Source organism: Balaenoptera borealis, assembly GCF_965194805.1.
Source record: "Balaenoptera borealis genome assembly, chromosome: 21".
NCBI classification, from domain to species: Eukaryota; Metazoa; Chordata; class Mammalia; order Artiodactyla; family Balaenopteridae; genus Balaenoptera; species Balaenoptera borealis.
The window spans coordinates 2,375,045-2,398,217 of record NC_138880.1 but is presented as its reverse complement, the minus strand read 5'-3'; the positions used below and the strand labels follow the sequence as shown (position 1 = coordinate 2,398,217).

At 47.0% G+C, this 23,173-nt stretch overlaps 1 protein-coding gene across 10 annotated transcripts in view; it reads right to left on the bottom strand.

The window, feature by feature from the left end:
* Window positions 1–23,173, bottom strand: part of CSGALNACT1 (chondroitin sulfate N-acetylgalactosaminyltransferase 1) — a 335,696-nt gene that overhangs the window by 152,433 nt on the left and 160,090 nt on the right. For 3 of the 10 annotated variants that reach the window (XM_082374872.1, XM_082374870.1, XM_082374871.1), the window contains exons 2-3: window positions 20,411–20,504; window positions 10,135–10,206 (exon numbers count right to left, since the gene is read on the bottom strand). The gene's annotated coding sequence lies outside the window, so the exon portion shown is untranslated. Of the gene's footprint in view, window positions 1–10,134; window positions 10,207–20,410; window positions 20,505–20,819; window positions 21,008–21,252; window positions 22,447–23,173 lie in introns of those variants that run through there. The other 7 variants (XM_082374867.1, XM_082374866.1, XM_082374865.1 and 4 more) reach the window with 5 other exon arrangements.

Genomic DNA, 23,173 nt, shown 5'->3' with positions numbered 1-23,173 from the left:
GTGGGTGGGCAGAGGAGAGAAGGGGTGGGTGGGCAGAGGAGGGAAGGGGTGGGTGGGCAGAGGAGGGAAGGGGTGGGTGGGCAGAGGAGGGAAGGGGTGGGTGGGCAGAGGAGGGAAAGGGTGGGTGGGCAGAGGAGGGAAGGGGTGGGTGGGCAGAGGCAGAGGAAGGGGTGGGTGGGCTGAGGAGAGAAGGGGTGGGTGGGCAGAGGAGGGAAGGGGTGGGTGGGCAGAGGAGGGAAGGGGTGGGTGGGCAGAGGAGGGAAGGGGTGGGTGGGCAGAGGCAGAGGAAGGGGTAGTTTGCGCCCCACGCCCCTCCCTCTTCCCTGCACCCGCTCCTCTGGCCGCAGAGCAGAGAGGCTGGGGGGAGCTTTTCCCTCCGTGGTTAGTTGCTTCTGTGTTGGCGTCCTATTCTTTTACACAATGGACACAGAAGGATGGATGGAGGCCCCAGCAAGGCTTGCTGGCAGGAGGCTCGATCCCGAGCAGCAACTGGGCATCGATGGTGTCAGATCCGATTGCACATTCCAGCTGAACCCCCGCCAGCAGCATCATGCCACCCTGCGCCGATACGAGAGCCTTCTCTCCACGCCTGTGACAGCCCAAGCTAGTCTTCCCTCTGTGGGCCAGGACGTGGGCCTGCTCGTGGTGGGAGCCTGCCGGCATATTTCTCAGGGACCCTGAACTCGAGGGGGCCGTCTTGTGTCCTCTGCATGTTACCCCACCACACCCTCTGTCATCAATGCTCTGCTCTGTGCTCCATCAGCCCTGGGGCAGGTCAGCAGGTCCGGTAGCTCAGCAGACATCCAGTAAGATAGCGCACACGCAGCCTTCGCTTCTTGAAGAGCCCAGGAATTTGATGAGCAATCCTCTTGACCCTCCTCCGCCTCAGCTCAGAAGCATGGTACCCTCCCAGCTCCCTTAGCCTCTCTGCTCTCCTTTGGGAGATTCACAAAGGTTGCCCCCAGAAGTCCCTCTTCTTATCTGTCACTGGTAGAAGTTTGACAAACTAGTGTCTCTATTTTTTTTTTATTTATTTTATTATTTATTTATTTTATTTTTGGCTGCATTGGGTCTTCGTTGCTGCACGCAGGCTTTCTCTAGTTGTGGCAAGTGGGGGCTACTCTTCGTTGAGGTGCGCAGGCTTCTCACTGCGGTGGCTTCTATTGTTGCGGAGCATGGGCTCTAGGCTCACAGGCTTCAGCAGTTGTGGCTCGCAGGCTCAGTAGTGGCTCGCAGGTTCTAGAGCACAGGCTCAGTAGCTGTGGCTCGCGGGCTCTAGAGCGCAGGCTCAGTAGTTGTGGCTCGCGGGCTCTAGAGCGCAGGCTCAGTAGTTGTGGCGCATGGGCTTAGCTGCTCCACGGCATGTGGGATCTTCCCAGAGCAGGGCTTGAACCCGTGTCCCCTGCACTGGCAGGCGGATTCTTAACCACTGCACCACCAGGGAAGTCCCTAGTGTCCCTTCTTGCACATGGAAATCAACTGGGGGTGTACTGGGTCTTGGAGAACTTAGATCTTGTTCTCAACAGGACACTAGCTCTACTATTGGGACTGCGGGGGTGCGGCACAAAAGATCTCAGCCAGCACCTCCCACTGCCCTGCTGCATCCATTAGGCAACGGGAATATGAAGGCAAATGAGATCCGCCACACTGGCTTTGAAATCACAGGGAGAGAATGTGGGCACCAGACCTGACACTTCCCGGGGCTCTGCCTTGAGTAAGACTCTGGAGCCTTGTGAAGACTTTGCACCTGTCGTCAGGAAAGGAGAGGTGGCCGAGATGACTCCCTGACCCGGAGCCCTGGAGGCTGGTGAACGAAAATCCTGGCATCCTGTGAGCCCAGCCCTCTGCCACAGCTGATTCAAAAGTGAAGAGCCCATTGGCGTGGGCCCTGTAGGTGTGGTTCCCTGAATGGAGTGGTGGAAAACACTGTGCCACAGCTGACAGGCCGGTGCAGGGTCCCGATCAGGTGGTGTGCACAGCCCATGTCCAAGTCACAAGGTAGCAGGCGGGCTGTGGACGCTGCCCGGAGATTCTACTCCCCCTAGCTGTTCACCCTGCCACTGGCATTCAGGATGACAATTTATTATAATTTCTAATATTATCTCTTCCAAAAGCTGAGTCCTACTATGAGAGCTAGTCCAGGCCCCAGCCACGGAGAGACCTAGGATAAGCCAATGCAGTGGACACCTGTCATGCCCTGGCCTTTGTGTACACCCCTCCTATACTTAGGAATCAACCCTATGATCCTGCTGCCTCAAAGAAGACATTTATTTTCCCAGGATCTCTTGCATTTAGGGCGAACCATCACCCTGGATTTTAAGTTAAAAAATTAACTATTACTTAAGTCACTGTAGTTGGGGGTAGCTTAGCCCAGTCTCTAATACTCACACGAAATGAAAAGAGTCTGTTCTACAGGACTGCAGACCCTACCACCTCTGTGCCGTCCATGAATTTACATTCGAGTGTGCATGTGAATACTGACGCACAGCGAGGTTTCTCAGAACAGTATCGGCCCTGGTGTCTCTGTCTTCTCACCTCTCAGCCCCTCAGTCTGGCTGCCTTGTCCACCACTCCACTCACACTGACCCTCCTGAGGTCACCTCTGAGCTCCTTTCCAAAGCCCTGATTGCCAAATGCCTTAGGAGTCAGGTCAACAGAAACACACCCGCCTGAACTCCACCCCAATCATCGTGATCACTGACTGTACCTAGATGAATAGATTTACTCCACTGCCCAGCAGAAAGAAATTAAGTCTTCTCTGGAGGAAGGTAACAGCATCCAGAGACCCTACGATTTTCATATACAATGTCAGGTCCTTAAAGAAAAATTACAAAGCACAACAAGAGACAAGAACAAATGACCAAAAACTAAAGAGAAAGGACAGATAATATATACACTCTAGGTGTACTATCTAGGGGATATACTATCATTATCAAAAAGGAATTTTGATATAATTATAATTGCTGTGTGCTAGAAAACATAGATTAAAGATGATGAATTTTATCAGATACCTGGAATCTATGTAAAAGAATTAGATAGAAATATAATAATTGAAATTAAAAATGCAATAGACAGGTTCAAGAGCAGATTAGACAAAGCAAAGAGGGATTTCCTAAAGTAAAAGAGATGTAAGGAGAAAATATCCACATAAAAAGCACATAGAGGGCTTCCCTGGTGGTGCAGTGGTTGAGAATCTGCCTGCCAATGCAGGGGACACGGGTTCGAGCCCTGGTCTGGGAAGATCCCACATGCCGCGGAGCAACTAGGCCCGTGAGCCACAATTACTGAGCCTGCACATCTGGAGCCTGTGCTCCGCAACAAGAGAGGCCGCGATAATGAGAGGCCCACGCACCACGATGAAGAGTGGCCCCCGCTTGCCGCAACTAGAGAAAGCCCTCGCACAGAAACGAAGACCCAACACAGCCATAAATAAATAAATAAAAAGCACAGAGAGAACAAAAGAATGAAAATACAGAAAAGAGCTGAAGTGGCACCTGAGACATGGATAAAAGAACTAACATGCTTGTAACTTGAATCCCAAAAGAAGAAAAGAGGAGAAAGAAGCAACAGTTGCAGAAATACTCACCCAGAGTTTCCCAAAACCAATTAAGGATATTGAGCTGCAAATCCAAGATGCTCCGTGAACCACAACTAGGGGAAATATATCTGGGGGGGGAGCCTAGTAATGGCAGCTATAAATCGCATATTTAGGTCTGGCTCATAATTTTATGTCAATTATGGAATTTTGATAGTCTCTCTCACCCACTTTGCTATTAAGGATAAAAGGTCAGATAACACCCCTTTTAAAGTCCCAAGGTTAAAATTTTTTATTAATTTGGGGCAGAATTCTGCAAGATATCAACTGTGACATATAAATTCTTTTCTTTTTTTCTTTCCTTTTTACCTTTAAAACCTGTCACTTGTTCTATAAAGAGAAAAGATTTTTATTGAAGTCTGATGCTTCTTTAACTCCTAAAATGAATATAAAAATACAGCAGCTACTGGGTATCAACAGTATACTTATGCTCATAATTTCACTTTATAGGAACCCAAGGCCCATAAAGGAGAGAATAAAACTGAGTTATTATTCTGGTGTGCTGAAACTGATCTCTTAACATGAAGACAGAAAGCTGCTATTGTAGATATTTAAGAGTGCTGAGTACACCTGTAATTTATATAATATTGTACATCAAGTATACTTCAATAATTTTTTTTTAAAACTAAAGAGTTCAAAAGGGATTTACACTTTAAAAAAAGAGTGGTGAGCTCATCATAATTTCAAAGGCTTCAGAAATTTATTCTGATTTTTCCAACAACCTAGAAAGTTATTCATCTTAGTTAACAGGAAAAGAAAGCAGATGCAAAAGCTTAAAGATAATTTTGTGAGAGAAGGGGGTTTGAAGGTGGGTGAAGGGGGTCACCTGTACGGTGATGTATGGTAACTAGACTTAAGGTGGTGACCACCTGCACTGTATACAGATGCTGAACTATCATGCTGTATACCTGAAACTTATACAATGAGAAAAAACTTTTTAAGATAATTTTGTGATAATAACTTACCCACCCAGGCTCTGTTTGAGTATCTGTCTCACCCAAATGAGTCCTGGAAAAGCTGGGACAGAAAAACAAGGCTTGAAAACACAAAGCTCCCATAACTCTGCCCTCCCTCAAGAAGGCCAAGGCTGTTACTGGGCACTACAGCTGACTGTAGGTCCTCATTTACTGGGATTTTAGATATTGTCCTGGTAAGTAATAGCATAATGGAAGAATATGATTAAAGTCTTCACAGATAACTCAGAGAAACCAACACAAGAACCTTATGGGGGAAAAAATCAACACTGACCGCTTAGACCATGAGCGACACTGCGGCATCCAGGTCGAGGAAAAAGACCCTGATGCCCGTACGCCCTCAAAGTCCCGACAGCTTAATTTGAAGAGCCTGAGCTCATCTACTAAACCATCATTTTCTCCAGCTCCTGTGTGAAGGAAATCACCAGCTTCAGGAGTAATACACATGACCAAGACCTCATCAATGAGTAATTCAACCCCGAGACACGAGGATTGGTTTAGACAGACATGTGCCCCCGTCAAGGCCAGCGAGAGCCCATCCTGGGATTTGCTGGAACGACCAAGAAAGAAGCACCTCCCTCTTCAGCTGGAATTAAATCTACAGATTGGAATTAAATCTTTCCCACTACCTGAATGAAGCCAACATAAAGAGCAGAGCCGAGAGATCTCAGTCCCTGGACCAAGGAACCCGAGAAGCCAGCTGCCCTTGTGTATTTATATAAGCCAATATGTTTCCTTTTTTGCTTGAGCTGGTATGAGCTGGGGTTTCTAGCTCTTGTGGTAGTTAAGAGTCTCAACTAGTACACACGCTCTGCAGAAATGCAGCCATTCTAACAGGTACCGCTGTGCAATGCCTCAAAGGATTTCTCAGCTGGGAGCCCTGGGGACTGGATTAGACCATGGAGGGCAGACACTGCCATGGACACACACTTTGGAAAAAAAAAATCCTAAGCTGCACTGAACCCAATGCGAAACCATGGAGTAAATAAGGTATCTGACCAGCCTCTGAAGTTAAAACAAAGGTAAGGTCGTTTGATTCCATGCTAAGCGACCTTTTCCCAGAATGTATCGGGTTACCAAACATCTCAGTCCTTTCTGATAATGATAAGCAAGTATAATTCAGAACAGCATAACAGAGAGAAATACATTTAATTTTCACTAAAATTACCAATCACTATAAATCCAATTACTTTGACCATAGGCCTTGTTTGGAATGATGGTCACTTGCAGGTACAGTTTCAGCTTATTTCAACTCCCCCGTCACCTTCCCTGCCACCCTGCACCAGGCTTCCAGATTCTGTGGGCCACCTGCTCTTTCTCTGGGTCTGAGAGCGCTGACACTGACATCTATCACTGCACGCAGCCCGCAGCTCTGGGGAATGTAGCATTAAACAACACGTAAGGAGCACACACTGGGCCAAGCCTAACAGTTGGCTACTTAGGCTTGGCTAAAGTGTTTCTTAAAAATACTGCAGCTAAAGGCAACACTACCTATGGTGACAAAATAAGAAGCAGTGTCTGCCACCCACCAACCTTGCGACTTTCAAAAGACCCTTCACCTCTGCACTTTCTTCATCTGTAGAAGGCTTATGTTCCTATGACTTATGTTTAGTCAAACTAAATGATCACCCTCCAGAGCTAACATCTGAGACATCTGTGTTCCCTAAGCCTGAAAGCTTACAGCCATGTGCCTCCCGGGCAGTGGTATTTGGCTTCTGGAATTAAGTTATGGAGACAGTTAACATTACTCACACTGAGCTTTTGCAAGTCTATGGTGATTTTCACGTTACAATTTCAAACTGAGCTGAAATATAGGTTTTTTTCTGTTTTAACACAGTAAGGTTTAGCTTGGATTCTGAATTAAGAGAAAGTTTAGGCTAACAGTTAACCTTGGATTAATATTTATTTTACTAATGCTGGCTTTATATCACATGGTGATATTCTATTTCCTCCAGGAAATTTTTTATGCCATTATAAAATTCTAGCTAATGCCACAAATTCTAGATGTACGGCACACTGCCAGCGAGCACTATTGACTGCTTATTCGAAAACCAATCATCTATTTATAAAATCGAAAGAAGCATAATCTAAATATACTCAGAGGAGAAAAAGGCTCGATCTTGTGCCACCATGTTCTTTTCTTTCAGAGTCTGTCCCAGAATGACTGGTGACAAAAAGTGCTCTGTCCCATGGCTGCAGTAGTATCTGATAAGCAATAAAGCATTACAAGGCATCTCTTTATGTTTTTAAGAGCTTGTTATCCAGCTCAACCACAAAAAAGATATTCAGAAGCAAGAGTGATGGCAACCTTGACATGCGGACCAGCAACAGACAGCAGGACAGGCCGGGGAACATACAAGTGGACTTTGGAATCGAATAGATTTAAGTTTGAATTCTAGGCCCGTCACTCTCAAGCCATCTGTGTACCCTTGGACAAGATATTTTATCTCTGAGCTTCCGTGTCTCTCATCTTTACTTAGAGAATTAATAAGAAGTCCACAGCTTCTTTTATAACTTCAATTAATAACTGTCCACAGCTGTGGCAGGGAATAAATGGGGGGATTATACAGTGTATGTGAAGTAGATTACATAGTGCTTGGAACTCCATGCAGAAAGGGGTCCCCTTTTCTCGCCTTCTGGCCCACCCCTGGGCGGGTCACTTCCCAGCACCACAGAGAGAGACCAGTGAGGGCTCTTTCCTCCGCGCATAAATTCACAGGACAGGGGGTGCTTTCTGTCTGAGTTTACACTCTCTGGTGACAACTGGCATCATTTCTGTGGTGAGGCCAGTGACCCCACGTTGACCATGTGAAGACAAGCTTGATTCGCCGGCCTCTGATCCAAGATTTAGCCGCTGGGGCCTGTCCCACACTCCATGCAGCGTGGGTCAATTTGGTAGACGCTGATTTGGCTTTAAACCCGAGCAGGACCCTATGGGGCCTTCCCAGGACAGACCCCTACCCACCATGTCCTATTCCTGCCTTTTGTCTGTAGAAAACCTTTAGCCAAAGAATAAACTTAATCAGAGAAGTGAGAAAATGCAGAAGCAAAGAAAAGCAGTCAAACAGGACAAAATAATAATAATTTAGTCATTTAACAAAGTCAAGGACCTTTAGTTCCTCCTCAAGGGCTATGGATAATGTTCTCAGCCATGTCCTGTGAGCAGTCTTGTAGATACTGAAACCCCCGCCAGGTGGAAGGAGTTAGCTGACGACACGATGACCAGGCTGTAGCCATGACAGAAGCTGCCACAACTCGGAGAACTGGCCTCAAGGAAATAGGAACTAACCGACCCTGGAACTGAAGACTAACTGTACTTAAAACAATCAAGCTGACGCCGATCAGACCACCGCATGACCAATTTCAAGATGACTGTCGGAGCTGACTGTGCTGTTTCTACACGTAGCCCCTTCCCTCCGCCTGTACGTCCCTGAAGCTCCCCCTTCAAAGCTCTTGCCCCCTGACCAGCAGGGGGAGTCGGCCTTTGGACATGAGTCTGCCTTCTCCCCTGGTTTCCAGCCTCCAAAATAAAGCAACCTTTCCTTTCTACCAACACTTGTCTCTGCAGTGTTGGCTTGTGAGCAGTGAGCAGCTGGGCCTGAGTTTAGTGACAGCTTCTGTGTCCTATGTTCTCACCTGGGCCCTTTCCTGGAAAAGTCCCCAGGGGACACAGCCTGTGGCGGCAGGACCCACCTTACTCTCCCTGTGTTCATTCCCTGAGGAGCTACTGCAATACCCACCCACCTCACTGAGCCATTTCCCACCTGGCTTCTCATGGTACGAGGCAGAGGAACAGAGATTCGAGAGGATGTCAGGTCCTGAGGGGAAAGAGTAGAAGAAGCTAACAGGACATTTCTCCAAGAGGACCTGAGGCCCACCTCCACGTCACCAAGTCACCAGCTGACTGATGGGCAGAGATCCAGGTCTAAGCAGCACCTGAGGGCTCAGAAGCAGGACCCTTGACGCGCCCTCCCCTTCACCACTTCCCTCCACCCTCCAGCAACCTCAGGACCACACCCGCAAGAGACCGGGGCCAAACCCCCGGCACACAACAGCGGGAGGCCCAGGGGCTGAGGACCTCCGAGCCACACGTCACATCAGATTTCTTTCAACACGAAACCAGTTCCCTCGAGGAAACATCCCAGCATCAAAGAGCGTGAAGTGGAGACAACTACTACAGCCTTAGAGAAAAAAAAACAGAATTAGAAACCTCTTCCAAGCAGAGTGACTCTCAAGCTCTAGCTCATCTGAGACCACCTGCAGAGCATCTTAAAAATGTACGTCACTGGCACCAGCCCAGACACTCAGGATCAGAAACTCTGGGATGAGCTTGGGCATCGGTATTTTTTCAAAGCTCCAAGACAAAGGCTGAGGAACACTGGCTGAATCTGTGACTATTAGTGAGGAGCAAATCAAACTCGGAATCAGGTTTTCCCATCATGGGCAGCGTTTCTTCAAGGCTGGTGGGTGGAACACTGTTCTTAAAAAGTTAAGAATTGTCATGCTGGAAAAGGATTCTGGGGAGAAGAAAGCTGGGACCCACGAAGTTAAGCCAAACTTAAGTCTTCCCTTTAGAATTTCCAGAACCTTTAACAGGCCCAGTTTCGTCCTACACTACAAGAGAGGAATACGCTATATGGTATTTTCCAAACTTATCTGATCAGAAAACTCTCCCTTCGAAAAACATCTGGTAGCTCTAGTAATCTCTGGGAAACACTTTGGGTCTGACAAACTGTCCTCCGTTAATTGTCTCGAGAGGTTTCCTGAAAGAACAGTACAGTGAAAAGGCTGGAACGCAAGGAGGGGCAATGACGACTCCACTAGGAGATTAGTCGAGAATCCGGTGACGAGGACCTCATTTCCCATGTCTCCCCGCCTGGGATACTGCTCTACACAGCCCAGCACTCTTCTAACTTGGTCCCAATAGAAACACACATAGGTAATAATGACTCCCAAGCAGTGAATGAAAGTGAGCCTCCGCACACAGCACCGAATTTCTCGGAATAAAGTTGCCAGGTATATCCACGTTCTCAATGACACTGCAAACTTGTATGGACCTCCTTCCAAAAAGATAATGCTGTACAAGCCCTGTAAGCTGTTATTCTAGGAGCTAGTGCCAAGGGCATAAACACCCCTGCATCACAAGAAGGATCCTTAAAAGGGAGGTACCTTCTAACCTCAGGTCACATAGGGGCGCAGCTTTCCTCTGTTTCCCCTCTTGGGGGGGTCAGAATTTTAAACTCAACATAAGCAACAGACGCCAGCTATGATCGGATCACACTTGCACTTCCTTTCTGGCCAGCACTGCAAATACGCAACAGAATAAAGTCATAGGCAGGGTATTCAGTTGGTGATGACAAAAATACTAATGTCATAATACTACCTTCAATATCACATTCTAGCCAGTGAGAGCTCAGCACAGACATTATTATTATTTCTGCAGATTATTATTTGATTGTGAGTAACATGAAATAAAGTTCATCTAAGCAAACTTAAAAGAACCCAGTAACTTATATCCTACCAGAGTACTGACTACCTAAGTATAGTATTACCCACAAACTTTACCTATAAGTTAGAGCATGCCCTTGCTCCCAATCCACACATCTCCGGAGTGTCTCCTCTTCGCCAGGCAGTATCCTAGGAGGTGGAAATGCAGCAGTGAACGAGACAAAAATCCCCACCCTCCTGAAGCTTTTATTCTAGATCCAGGAATCCAAATATTTAGCAAGTTAACTGGATTTTTGTCATTTCCATTTTCTTCTAAGGTTTCTTCACTATTAAACTCCTATCTCACGTGCACCCCAATGTTCACACCAGCACTAAGACATGGAAGCAAACTAAATGTCCACTGACTGATGAATGGATAAAGAAGATGTGGTACATATCTACAATGGAATACTACTCAGTCATAAAAAAGAATGAAATAATGCCATTTGCCATTATTTGAAATAATGCCATGGATGGACCTAGAGATTATCCTACTAAGTGAAGTAAGGCAGACTGAGAAAGACAAATACCATATGATATCACTTATATGTGGAATCTAAAAAACAATACAAATGAACTTATTTACAAAACAGAAACAGACTCACAGACATAGAAAACTAACTTATGGTTATCAAAGGGGAAAGGAGACAGGGACAAATTAGGAGGTTGGAATTAACATATACACACTACTATGTATAAAATAATCAACAAGGACCTACTGTATAGCACAGGGTACTACATTCAATATCTTGTCATAACCTATAATGAAATATAATCTGCAAAAAAAAAAATCACTTTGCTGTTCATCTGAAACCAGCACAACACTGTAGATAAAAACCATAGTTCAATAAAAGAAAAAAAAAAAAAACTCCCATCTCTCTTTGATCACAAAAATCTTGGATTATCAGAGCTGAAGGAAATGACCGGGGCCGCTCTGTCCCTGGCATGGACTCCAGGCAGGCGGGCAGGGGACCAGATCCTGGCTGTACTCGTACCTGTGACCTCAGATGACCCCTTTCCTGCTCTGAGCCTCAGTTTCCTCATCTGTTAAACAAGGACTGGGTTCGAGTTTGACTCAAGCACGGTAGTGGAGGGTGTTTGGAAATGTTGGAGGGGGCAGATTCTGGCTGACACAACAGCTGAGTGGGCCCAGGAACGTCGAACACCCTGCAGGTCCCCGGACAAGCCTCGCCCGGGCCACGGAGCTTGTGAGCACAGAGCTGGCACAGGGCCGAGATCGCTACACGTAGCTGGGGGCTCCTTCTGGACACCGGGCTGTTCCTCTCTTTAAGGACAGTCTCGGCCTTTGATGGGGAGGCCGCCTGCCATGCTCCTCTACTCTGAAGTCCTCACACTGGGTACAGCAGGTGCCCCTCGTCACTGTTCTAAAGCTACCCTGATTTTCAAAATGTCCGCCTTCCTCTCACAAAAGCCTTTTCGTAGCTGAAGCTCAAATATATAAAATTGCAATTATTATGTCAACTAGATCTAATTTCTACTAGGAGCTAGTTAATCCGCATCTTGTTACCAAAGATATAAACCTTATGACAACTTTGGTTTTGAGATGATTTTCAGCACTCTTCCAAAGCCTGAAGACAAGCTAATCATTAATCCATAGAAAATAAGCAGCTTGTAGGGAGAATAACATGTGAACCAAACCAAAAAGGTTAAGTAAGAAAATCTCATCAAATAAACAATGTAGTTAAACGGCTATCTGCTTATCCATGGTAAGCAGGGTATAAAGCAGTACGGACCAAAAGGCAGAGATCAGGCCTCCTACCTGAGCCATACCATAAATAACAGAAGGAATTTTCACCTTTTGCCAATGAGGTTGAAATGTCATCTCTGCCTCCTGCCTGTGTGCTGTGAAATTATAATCTTGTTCCTTGCAGTTATTCAACCCCTAACTTGCCCTGGAGGCACATATTTGGGCGGCTAACGGCTACGGAAGGATTATAAAGCATCCCCAGAAAGATTCTTATACCTAACTAGATGGTTCGCACCTGTGTCCCGAGGCACCCAGGGGCACCCAAGGGAGCTCAGAGCTGTGCTTCAGAATATTTTAAACTTTCAAGCAAAGCACTGGATACTAGACATCTGTTGGACATTATGCAAACTACTGGCTCCAGGTAATTCACACTTTCAACGTTAGACTGAGCCACATTCCTTTTGAAGATATCACATCTTTGTGAAACTACATTTTGAGCAGTTCCTGTGATGAAAAGCAACGGCTACATAAGATGAAGCGTCTAATCTGACCCCAAGGTTTGGGGGGCTGTGCAGCACCCTAGAGAGAGACACATCCCATTATTAAGTAACTGCGGTTAAGAATGAGATAAAGCAAGTATTTTTCTTTCAATTTATTGCATTATTTTTTCAAACAGCTACTAAGTTGTTAGGACATAAATACTCACAAGCTAATGAACGTTACTACTCAGTGGGGAAAAAAAAAAAATGTTAGCCATTTTCTTGGCCAAAGGGTGTTGGGAAAATGAATGGGACACTAGCGACGCTGTTAACTGAGACAGTTAAACCTCTGACCTAAACATCTCGGTCAATCTCCAAAACAGGGCAGGGAACAGGAAAGTTTCTTTTGCAAAGGGCAGATCTTTGGAAAAAGAGGTCCACTCCTGGGTGGCCGCCTCAAGCGTCACGGTGACGGCATCGCTGCTGTGGCCCCCGTGGGACAGCCAGGACCGCCAGGACCACCAGCTCCCCACGTTGTATGGCCACTGCCACCTTTGTTTCTGGAGTTCAAACACAGAAGGACAGAATGACTGAATATGTACAGTAAGCACAGCCTGCAAGCTAAAGATGGATTTCCACACTGTCACCGCAATTTTTTATCATGAATTTAGGAGTGTGAGCTCTTCGAAATAATTCACCATAAGAGCATCCGTAAAAAATCAGTGACGGTTACTTGAGTTCCTTTTCAGGCCTCCTATTCATCAATCTCCAATCCATCCAACTGCTGCCATAAAATTAAGATCAGGCGGGAGTCTCGGCATAAGCCAAGCACCTGAATTGTACAAAGTAGGCTTTAAGACTGCTAACTTCATTACCGGCAAAGAGTTGACGGATAGGTATCAAAACAAAAGGGATGAAAGTAAGGTATTTCTCATTAGTTACAAGGAGAAAAACAGCAACCATATAGTGAAGAAATGAATCATCACCTTGCCTGGGTCATCAAAATTAGCATCACCAGTGAGGGGCAGATGGGGACCTGATAAGAACACATCCCTAGGCAGAATCCCTGCTAGGAATGCGCAGCGTGAATCCAACCACGAGATCCCTCATCCGACCCCAGATGAATATTCTCTAAAGAAAAGTGACTGTATTCTTCAAAAACATCATTTCACAAAACAAAGACTATGAAAACGGTTCAGAGTTAAGGAAGATACAGACATAACAGCTAAATGGAATGCCTGGTCCTAGTGCTAGAGGGAAATGCTATAAAGGACATTATAAGTGAACTTACAGAGTCAGAGTACAGACAGTCTGTTATCTAATAAGATAAACTGGAATAAATGTTAAACTGACTGAATGATGCCTGCACCATTGTTATATTAGAAAACATGCTTATTCTTGGGAAATACACACTGAACTATTTAGGAATAAGGGCTATGATGTATGAACTTAAAATGGTTCAGAAAAAAACCTAAGGTACAATAATCTTTATGTGTATATATACTATATAGATAGGGAGAAGGAGAGAGAGGGGAAGAGAACGCACAAATGAAAAATGGTGCAAAATATTAACAATAGGTGGATCTGGGTAAAGGCCTTATGTACTTTTGGTTCTGTTGGTTTTTTTTAACATCTTTATTGGGGTATAATTGCTTTACGATGGTGTGTTAATTTCTGCTTTATAACAAAGGGAATCAGCTATACCTATACATATACCCCCATATCCCCTCCCTCTTGCGTCTCCCTCCCACCCTCCCTATCCCACCCCTCTAGGTGGTCACAAAGCACTGAGCTGATTTCCCTGTGCTATGCGGCTGCTTCCCACTAGCTATCTATTTTACATTTGGTAGTGTATATATGTCCATGCCACTCTCTCACTTCGTCCCAGCTTACCCTTCCCCCTCTCCGTGTCCTCAAGTACATTCTCTACCTCTTCGTCTTTATTCCTGTCCTGCCCCTAGGTTCTTCAGAACTTTTTTTTTTTTTTAGATTCCATATATATGTGTTAGCATACAGTATTTGTTTTTCTCTTTCTGACTTACTTCACTCTGTATGACAGACTCTAGGTCCATCCACCTCACTACAAATAACTCAATTTCATTTCTTTTTATGGCTGAGTAATATTCCATTGTATACATGTGCCACATCTTCTTTATCCATTCATCTGTCGATGGACACTACATGAAAGGATACTCAACATCACTAATCATTAGAGAAATCAAAACTACAATGAGGTATCACCTCACACCAGTCACAATGACCATCATCAAAAAATCTACAAATAATAAATGCTGGAGAGGGTGAGGAGAAAAGGGAACCCTCTTGCACTGTTGGTGGGAATGTAAATTGATACAGCCACTACGGAGGACAGTATAGAGGTTCCTTAAGAAACTAAAAATAGAACTACCATACGACCCAGTAATCCCACTACTGGGCACATACCCTGAGAAAACCATCATTCAAAAAGAGTCATGTACCACAATGTTCATGGTTCTATCCTTATGTTTACAACTTTTCGATAATTTGAAATTATTTCCAAATAATGTATTTCCAAACAGTAAAGTGCTGAACCACATTTGGGCATAAGAAAACAACTGCTTAAGTAACTAAACATGACACATGCACCACAGCTAAAGAATGTGTGTATCAGAAGTGTGTGGTCTTGGTGGCAGGACGTTCACCATAACCCAAGTGTGATGACAGCAGAGCACGTCGAAAGAGGCTCTCCAGTCATCAGCCTGTTAGAGGCTCTGGAGTGAGGTGCAGGGACAGTGAAAAAACTGGAGACGGCCAGCCTGGAGCAAAGGTCACGCCTCCTTCGGGGGCCCCTGGTGGAGAGGTTCTCCAAGAGGAGGTGAAGTTGGCGTTATTCTGAGGCTCCTGCGGGCAGAGCCAGGACACCCGAGCTCCCCAAAGATTCCGATTCCAAGTGAAGCCTGGGATCCTGGGTGGGTCCCCAGCATCCCAGATGACTCAGTGCAGTGGCTCAAGGACCCCGCCATGGGCTCCTGGAGGGCAAGGACCATCCATCCCACCAAATCTCCAGCGTCCAGCAGTGGAGGACTCGTGGCCGACACCCAAGCCAATGTTTGCTTAATTAATTAATTAACCAACAAACAAGTGAATTCTTTCAATTATGGAAGCTGGGAAAGGAAAAGGGAGGAAGCAGGGACCAGAGATTTTTTTTTTTCCATTTTAGAATAATGTAAACATTTACATCCTGTTAGTTAATATTGATAATTTCTTGCATCCCTACTATGTGCCAGGAACGTCTCAATCCTCACAACTCCAAAAGGTACCATTCGTTTCATTTTCCGGAAGAGGAGAAGGGCAGAGGGGTTCCGTAAGCTATCCAGCTCACAGGATTAATAAGGGATGGAGCTGAGGCTCCAATCCTGGTTCTAGGGTCCTTGTCAAGCCAACTGCCTTGCCTCTAGAAACAGGGAAACGTAGACCTCAACGCCAATCGGCCGAACAACCGGAAGGGCCAGGGTGAGAGCCACCTGTGCCCTGAGTTGAAGAAGAAGAAATTCAGAAGAAAGGGGATGCCTAGATACACCTTTAGTCTGCTTCTAACGGGAAGAAACGCACGTTAGGACAAAGACATCTTAGGGAGACATGCAGCCGGCAAGTCGCCAGGCTGGTGGCCATGTACTTATGTTCCCCAAACCAAAGTAAAACACCTGGAAACAGGAGTGAGAGGGGCAGTGGGTAGGGTAAACAAGAAGTTATTGTTCTGATGCACTTTTGACTCTTTAAGTTAATTATCTTCTTTCATTCATATCCTCCTTTGTCTTATGTTTCTCCCGTGATTTTACTCAGGAAGAATGAGAGCCCTTCTTAGAGGGGAAGGCACAGAGCAGGAGAAGAAGGGAGAAGAAAGACGCTGGTTTGAATCCCTCGACAGCTCGGGTCCTCTGCGTCCACGCAGCCACCCTCCTTGTCAGAAGAGCAGGCGGGCCGCTCCCGGCCGGCCCACACTCACCCCCTAACCTAACCGCTCATGCCGCTGAGCATGTGCTCTATGTCAGGCACCAAAGGTGTCAAGTGGTCCCGATGGGGCTCAGGACCCTCCAGACATCTCAGGTTAGTTAACAGGAAAGAAAGGCAAGAAAATCAAATGGAATAACACCATTTAGTAAGTGCCAAAAATCGGGAGGTTAACCCGCAAGTCAGCCCAGGGGGAGAGGCCTGGAGGAAGGGACCCCAAGTCATGGAGAACGAGTAGGAACCGGCCCGGCCAATGAGCCTGGAAGGGCATCCCGGAGAGAGGACCCAGCAAAGGCCCCAGGTCAAGCCAGAGAGCCCTCAGGGTTGGCGCACCAGAGCGCAGGCCACCTGGAGGTGCTGGGAGGCCACTGGGAGACTCTGAACAGGAGCAACGTGAGCAGAGATGACGTACCTCAGAAGGGCCGCTGTGGCCGCAGGGGGCGGGTGGGGGTGAAGGTGAAGGGGCGAGGTAAGGACAGCCTGGGGAGTCCAAGTGCAGACTGACACACGAGGAAGAGGGGTAGGTGGGATGCAGGCACCCCGCGACGGACCGCATGAGCACCCTGAGTGACAGTAAGGAAGTCAGGATGCCTTGGGGGGCTCTGGCTGGTGACTGAGGGGGAGCCCGAGGGGACGTAACGAGTGCAGGGTGCTGGCGGGACACGTGGCAGAGATGGCCAAGAGTCCGCGGTGCCAGACGGCAGCGTGACCTGGGGACACAAATGTGAAGTCAGCAGAAGTTCACCATTTAGCGCAGGGGAAACTGTGTGGATAATACAGAATGAGAGGGCAGAGAGGATGGAACGCTGGGAACAAGAGACCGGAAAGGGGGCCACAGGGATCAGCCACAGAAAGAGGGAGAAAACCAGGGAGAGTTCATTGTCACCGTACATAAGCCAAGGGAGCGAGAGTTTCAAGGGCAGTGGTCAGAGTGTCGGATGCTGGAGAGATGCGTGTCGGGTCACACGCATCTCCATAATCTGACTTCCTAGGTACTAAACTGAGAGTTAAGATGCCTTATCAAACTACAGTGAGAGGAGCAATAACACTGAGACCGAAACTCACAACCGGAAATTCATCCCAACATTTGTTTGTGAATATGAACAAACACGCTAGAGGCTGCGAATGTAGAGACGGTGCTCCCTTTGAGGATAATGGCAGCCAAAGGACAGACATCTAGCAGGTAAACAACTGTAAGCAATGGAGAAATAAGGTGGGAGGTGGCAGTGGGGCACAGAGGCCCAGCCCCAGGCCAGGCAAAGGCTCGGGAAAGGCTTTCCAGGGCTGAGTCCAGAGAAGAAACGCAGTCTGGAGGGCAAAGGACAGAGGAGGCAGGGAGGGGAGGGGCCACCAGGACAAGACGTGGGCGTTAAGAGGCTGAAGCAAGAAACCAACGGGATGGAAGCGGCCTCTCAACGAGCAGAGCCCCGGAACAGGGCAGAAAAGACAAAAGCCAGGCCTAAGGAAGTGTCGATCAACAGGGAGAGATGGTGGCCCACTGGCAGCCGTGCACCAGTGGACACCCACGCTGGTGCCAGCGTGACCCTCCTGGTGTGGCCCGGAGAAGCCTCATCTGCAGAAAGCAAACTGTGCTCAGGAGGATAAATTAAAATTGCAGCAGCAAACGCTGACACTCATGAAAAGCCTACAGACTTTACATCTCATTCCATTAAATGGAAAGATTTTGAGAGTCTAAAACAGGTCCCAAAGAAGGCTGCTTTATAAAACACAAACTGCTCTACTGAATTCTCTAGTTTTGCAAAAATGCGCAACTTGCCAAGTGTCTCCATTATAGCTTTATATTAGTATTTACTTATAATACATGCTTCGTTCCAACATAAAACGGAATCAGCTACCATTTTACGTGAGCTGGTAGACGCACATCACGGGCTTGCAGAGCTGCAGAGAACGACGGGGTTATCCGTCCACAGACAGAGTTTGTACCCCTCAGACGCCAGGTGAGGAACTAAGCGGATCACAGAGGTGAGAACAGACGGGTCTGCGGCCTGCTGGGGGGGGGGGGGGCAGGGGTGGGGCCCCCGGGAGGCCGTCGTGGAACAGTGATGACGGGGCAGTGACGGGCGCCAGCCCGGGAGGGTGTGAGGGTCAGGGGCCGGTGGCTCCTGCAGGGCCGGGTCCCCGCTTATTCCCTTTCCCACGCACCCGCTCACCCATCCATTGCTTCCTTCGGTGCCTCCAGGCGCCAGGCCCTGCTTCTGAGTGCTGGAAGCCCCACAGGAGGGTTGCTGCTGAAGGACCAGTCAACGTCCCCTGGGGGGTGGCCAGGAAGGAAGAGCTGCTGGTGGGAAGGAGAGTGTGGAGACACGGGGCGCGGAGTGGGGCACAAACACGGAGGGCAGCGCTTCACTGAGAAGGACCGACAGCCGCACAGGCTCCGGGGGGAACGCGGGGGACCCCAGGAGACCCCCGGCAAGCCTGGCAAGGCCTCGGGCTGGTGAACATCTGCATCAGTCACCTCTCCCGGCGGGGACTCCATGAGCACCGTGCACAGGGGTGGCACACCTGCCGACCAACGCCCCAGACACTCTTTCCCCAGTTGACACCGCTGCTCCCCGCAGGTCTGGTGAAGCTCCGCTACCAAGGGCCGTTCAAGGCCCTGCGTCTATAAAGGACTCAGTCTATAAGGAGCAGTTCCTGGAAAACCGAAGGCTTTCCCAAGCTCGTACTGCCCCGCTGGAGCCTGACTCCTCGACAATATCCAGTCTCTGCAGCGGGATGCACAGCCCACAGGCCGCCGCCAAAACCCAGCTCCGCCGCCCTCACCGCTGCGTCCTGGAGGATAAACATCTTAATCGGCTTCTGATTACTCCTCTCTTTTGTACAGTTGACTTTGGCTCTTTTCTACTATTACCTCAAGGCTTTAATATCATGGAGTTGTAATGAACTGCTCTCTTCTACATCATCCAAGTAACTCTCAAAAACATTAAACATCGCAAGACCTCAGATTAGAAGAATTCCATTATGACCCTTAAGCTGGCCTTGAGTCACTTAGGCCTCTTAGCCACTCGACTTTCCACTCAGAAAAGCACTTGTGAAGAATTATTCTTTAGCTATTTTTGTTTGATTATTAACTTTGGCCAGGGTTGGTTTTATTTTTCGTTACTGGTGACTCAGATACAGTGCCTTTAACTCCTCATTCTCTACTGTTTGAGTACAAAGTGGTTCATTAACCCAAAATCACATCCTGTGTTTTGACTTTCACTCTTTTATCTTAATCAGTGTAACAAAAGTAAAAACAAAAAACACAAAATCATGAACAAAAACCTCTATACAAGTTTGTTAAATGAAGGAGAAGGGTGAAGGGGTTTTCCTGAAGATATGCAAAGGCTGAGCACAGCTTACCTATTTTCATTTTTATGGCTCCAGAATCATGTCCAGAGAAAACTAAAAAAGGGCTTTTGCTCTGCTGAAGGTAAGAACCACATATACGACTTCCCATCTCATCTCATGCTGTTCCATTTCAACTAATGATGTCCCTGAGGTTCTTGTTTTTTTCAAAGTTTAGTATTGCCAGATGTAATAAAATAACATTGCCGAGAAATTCAAAATTACTGGTTACAACAGCTGAACTAAAACAACGTTCCCGAGATTTACATGCGTCCCCAGTCTGAAATCAACCGTACAATCCATCAGGGTACTACTATTCTCCAAAAATTCTAGAAAGTATTCCCCTAAGATGTTCCCCTTCAATTTCCTAAATATCTTATTTAAATAATTATTTTGTAGCATGGTGAAAATTACGATGCCCTTTTGATTATGAGTTAAATATTTGAGAAAGCTTAACATTTTGTCACAACTTCCAAAAGAACAAATGTTCCTATTTAAGTGAACTTTTTTTTAAAAGAATTATGCAGTTCTTCTAACTGTTTACATTACTGGTTTCAGGCATTTGCCACTCTGTGAAGAGACAAATTCTGAGGAAGTTGGCAAAGTTAAATGTCGATTACAGGCTTTACAAGTAAAGAAAATGCTTTTCCAAAGCAGCCAAGTAATTGTATTACGTTGAAAAAGTACCCATATCTTAAAATAGTAATTTGTTATTAATGGAAAGTAAAATGAAATTTAGCACATTTCAAACATAGCCACAATACTGAATAAACTCAGATCATACAGAGGTTCATTTCTTAAGTAATTCATGATTAACAGACTCACTTACCTGGAAGTATAGGAAAAGAAGGTTACGATGAAACTACATCATTTTTTCACCGGGTAATATTATCTTGACTTCTCTCCTTGAAATGGAAAGGAATCTAAAATACAAAAAATAAAATAAAATAAAAATAGGAGTCGCCCTTGTGAATTTCCATGTCTTAAATTACGAAATTTTAAATCATTTAGGAGATAAAATACAATTCATCCAAAGTCCTGTCCCAAAAAGCAGGATGGTATTTTCCCCTTTCTATCTTAATGAGTAAAATGCAAAATATTTGTTAAAACACACACACACACACACACACACACACACACAGATAATCAAGGTTTAAAACAAATGCTGAGAGCCACGTAGAAGTGTGTGTAAAAGCAAAGCAGAGTCACATGCTCGGAAAAGACCCCAAAAAGCAAACCTCGCAGCGAAGCAGGGTGCCCGCCGCCCGCTGGGGCCTGGGCGCTGCCTCCGCTGGGAAGCCGCAGCTCAGGTGGGGTCAGGGGACCGCGCACGGCGCCGGCACTTTTTTTTTTTTTAATGGTCGTAGGAACTGAAATGTTACGAAACAGCAAATCCCCGGGAAGTTGGAGAGCCCAGCTCCCCGGGACGCGCGCCCCCGCGGACGCCCCCGCGCACCGATCCCGGGGGCGCGCACCGCCCTCGGTACCTGCCCCGCCCCGGCCCCGCGCCCCCGCGCCCCGCCTTGCAGAAACCCACCGAGCCGCCCCTGGGTCCACGGAGATCAACGCGGATGGGGAAGAGGTACGAGCAAAACACCCGGGAAGCGAAGGCAAGGAAAATACTCTGGAGAGGACTGAGCCTCCCTGTTAAGTAGATGTTAATAATGCTACCTTCAACTCATTCACGCAGAGTCGTCTTTCCCGAGTTTGTCATTTCATCTCATTTGTCTTTATAATTCGTCATAGCAAAAAATAAAAAAAAAATACTATATGGTTCCCTTTTCACACGCAGGAATTAAAAAAGGCCCAGGGTGGTTATACGAGGACAAAGAAAAGACTGATAAGCTGCTCAGGTCTGCGACCACTAACTAGTCCCCCTGCTTGGCGGCGTTGGCCTCCTGGTGCTAGAGCGGGGCTGTCACATGCTTGTTCCTCCCTCCCGTTAAGTTTGAAGGCTCTCTCTGCGGCATTGGCACTAAGTCAGTACAAGTGTGAGGTGCGTCGCTGTAGAAGTTGGGAGGCCATCCGTGTGCACACACTCTCACCACTTTCCTGCGAGTGGGCCGGCCAGCCGGGGCCCCGCGGCAATGCCTCTCCTAAAAGCCACTTCCGTCCCTGCCTGGCGAATTAATCTGTGTCGAAATGGAACTGCAGTTGGCAGAACGGCAGCAATGCCAAGATCGAATAATCACTTGGACCCGAATCTGAGTTGTTTCCTTCCTTGACAACAAATAACGTTACCCTCCAGAGTCTGCGGGCCAGGAGTTGAAATGAGTTCATAATTTGGCTTCCAGGCTCTCTTCTCATTCTCAACCACTTAAATGTCCTTTTCTGCCTTTTAGCATGCAGGGGGCAGCTTTGGAGGCTGAATCACCGACGTGGTCTTTATTGATATCCGTAATGAATATTCTTTGCCAAATAAATAAAAAGAGGAAAAGCCCACATCATTCAAAACCACATTTGTTTTAACAGTGAAACTAAATAGACTGTCGGCTCATACTACCACATGATCATTAATAATCTAATTTGTTCTTCTCACTCCAGCAACTTGGATTGAAACGCTCAGTGTTTTCATCTACACACAGAGGCCCCATTCATCCGGCCCCTCAGTGCCTGGTCCTGGCGATGCCAAACTGCAGGTTAATTAAGAGCCACAGGACAACCCAGCGCCTCCTCTTTTCCTAGTAAAGAACTCATTAACACTCAGATCCTTGGCTCTGGGAAGTACATTGTCTCCTTAGCAGTTCCAAACATCATGTGCCCTGAGAAGGCAGTCATCTCTAGCTGGTGATGGAAAAGGAAAGAGACAGGAAGGCAGAACCACTGGCAAGACTCCCTAGAGATCAGGGTGGGACGGGAATTAGCATCATGGAAAATTACTGGAGGTGAACCACAAGTATGCAAAGGACAGGTGGGTGTGTCCAGCTAACATACCCTGTTAGGAGGAAGGGAAGTGTCATCACCCACACGCCTACCACACGCCTCACACTGAGCGAGCGGCTCTGCGTGTGAGCTCCTCCCATCCCCACAGCGATGCCATGGATGTCTGCATTAACATCCCCATTTTACAAATGGGGAAAATGAGGCTCAAAGGTGTTAAGAAACCTCCCCAACTGGTACGTGGTAAAGCCAGGATTTTTCTGACTTCAAAACCAAAGCTCGAAAAAGAGAAAGAAATGCAAGCCTTTACTTCTAGGATGTAACATGGCCTTGTCTGCAAGCGCTAGTCCTCACAGGTGGTTCTCCAACAGGTGGGTGGCTGCCGCCAGTGGTAACCTGGCAGATATGCTGCCAGCATCCAAAGGCTGCCAGTGAGGTACTGGGAACAAAGACCCTCCCCAGACTCCTGAATCCCTCATCCTTCATAAGAAATCACAGTGACAATACCACTCTTGGACAAGCCTTCCTGAGTATCAAAGAAATAGACAATAACAATGTGCTAAAAATAAAAGCTAAATCCAGGGAAGCAACTGCAGGTACAGAGTAGAGACAGTACCTTGCTTTGTCCAATTCAGAAAATAGTTCTCGTCGACATCCCTCAGGCTAAATCCAGGTCTGAGGGCTCCTCTCCTGTCCTCTGATGCCCTGCTGT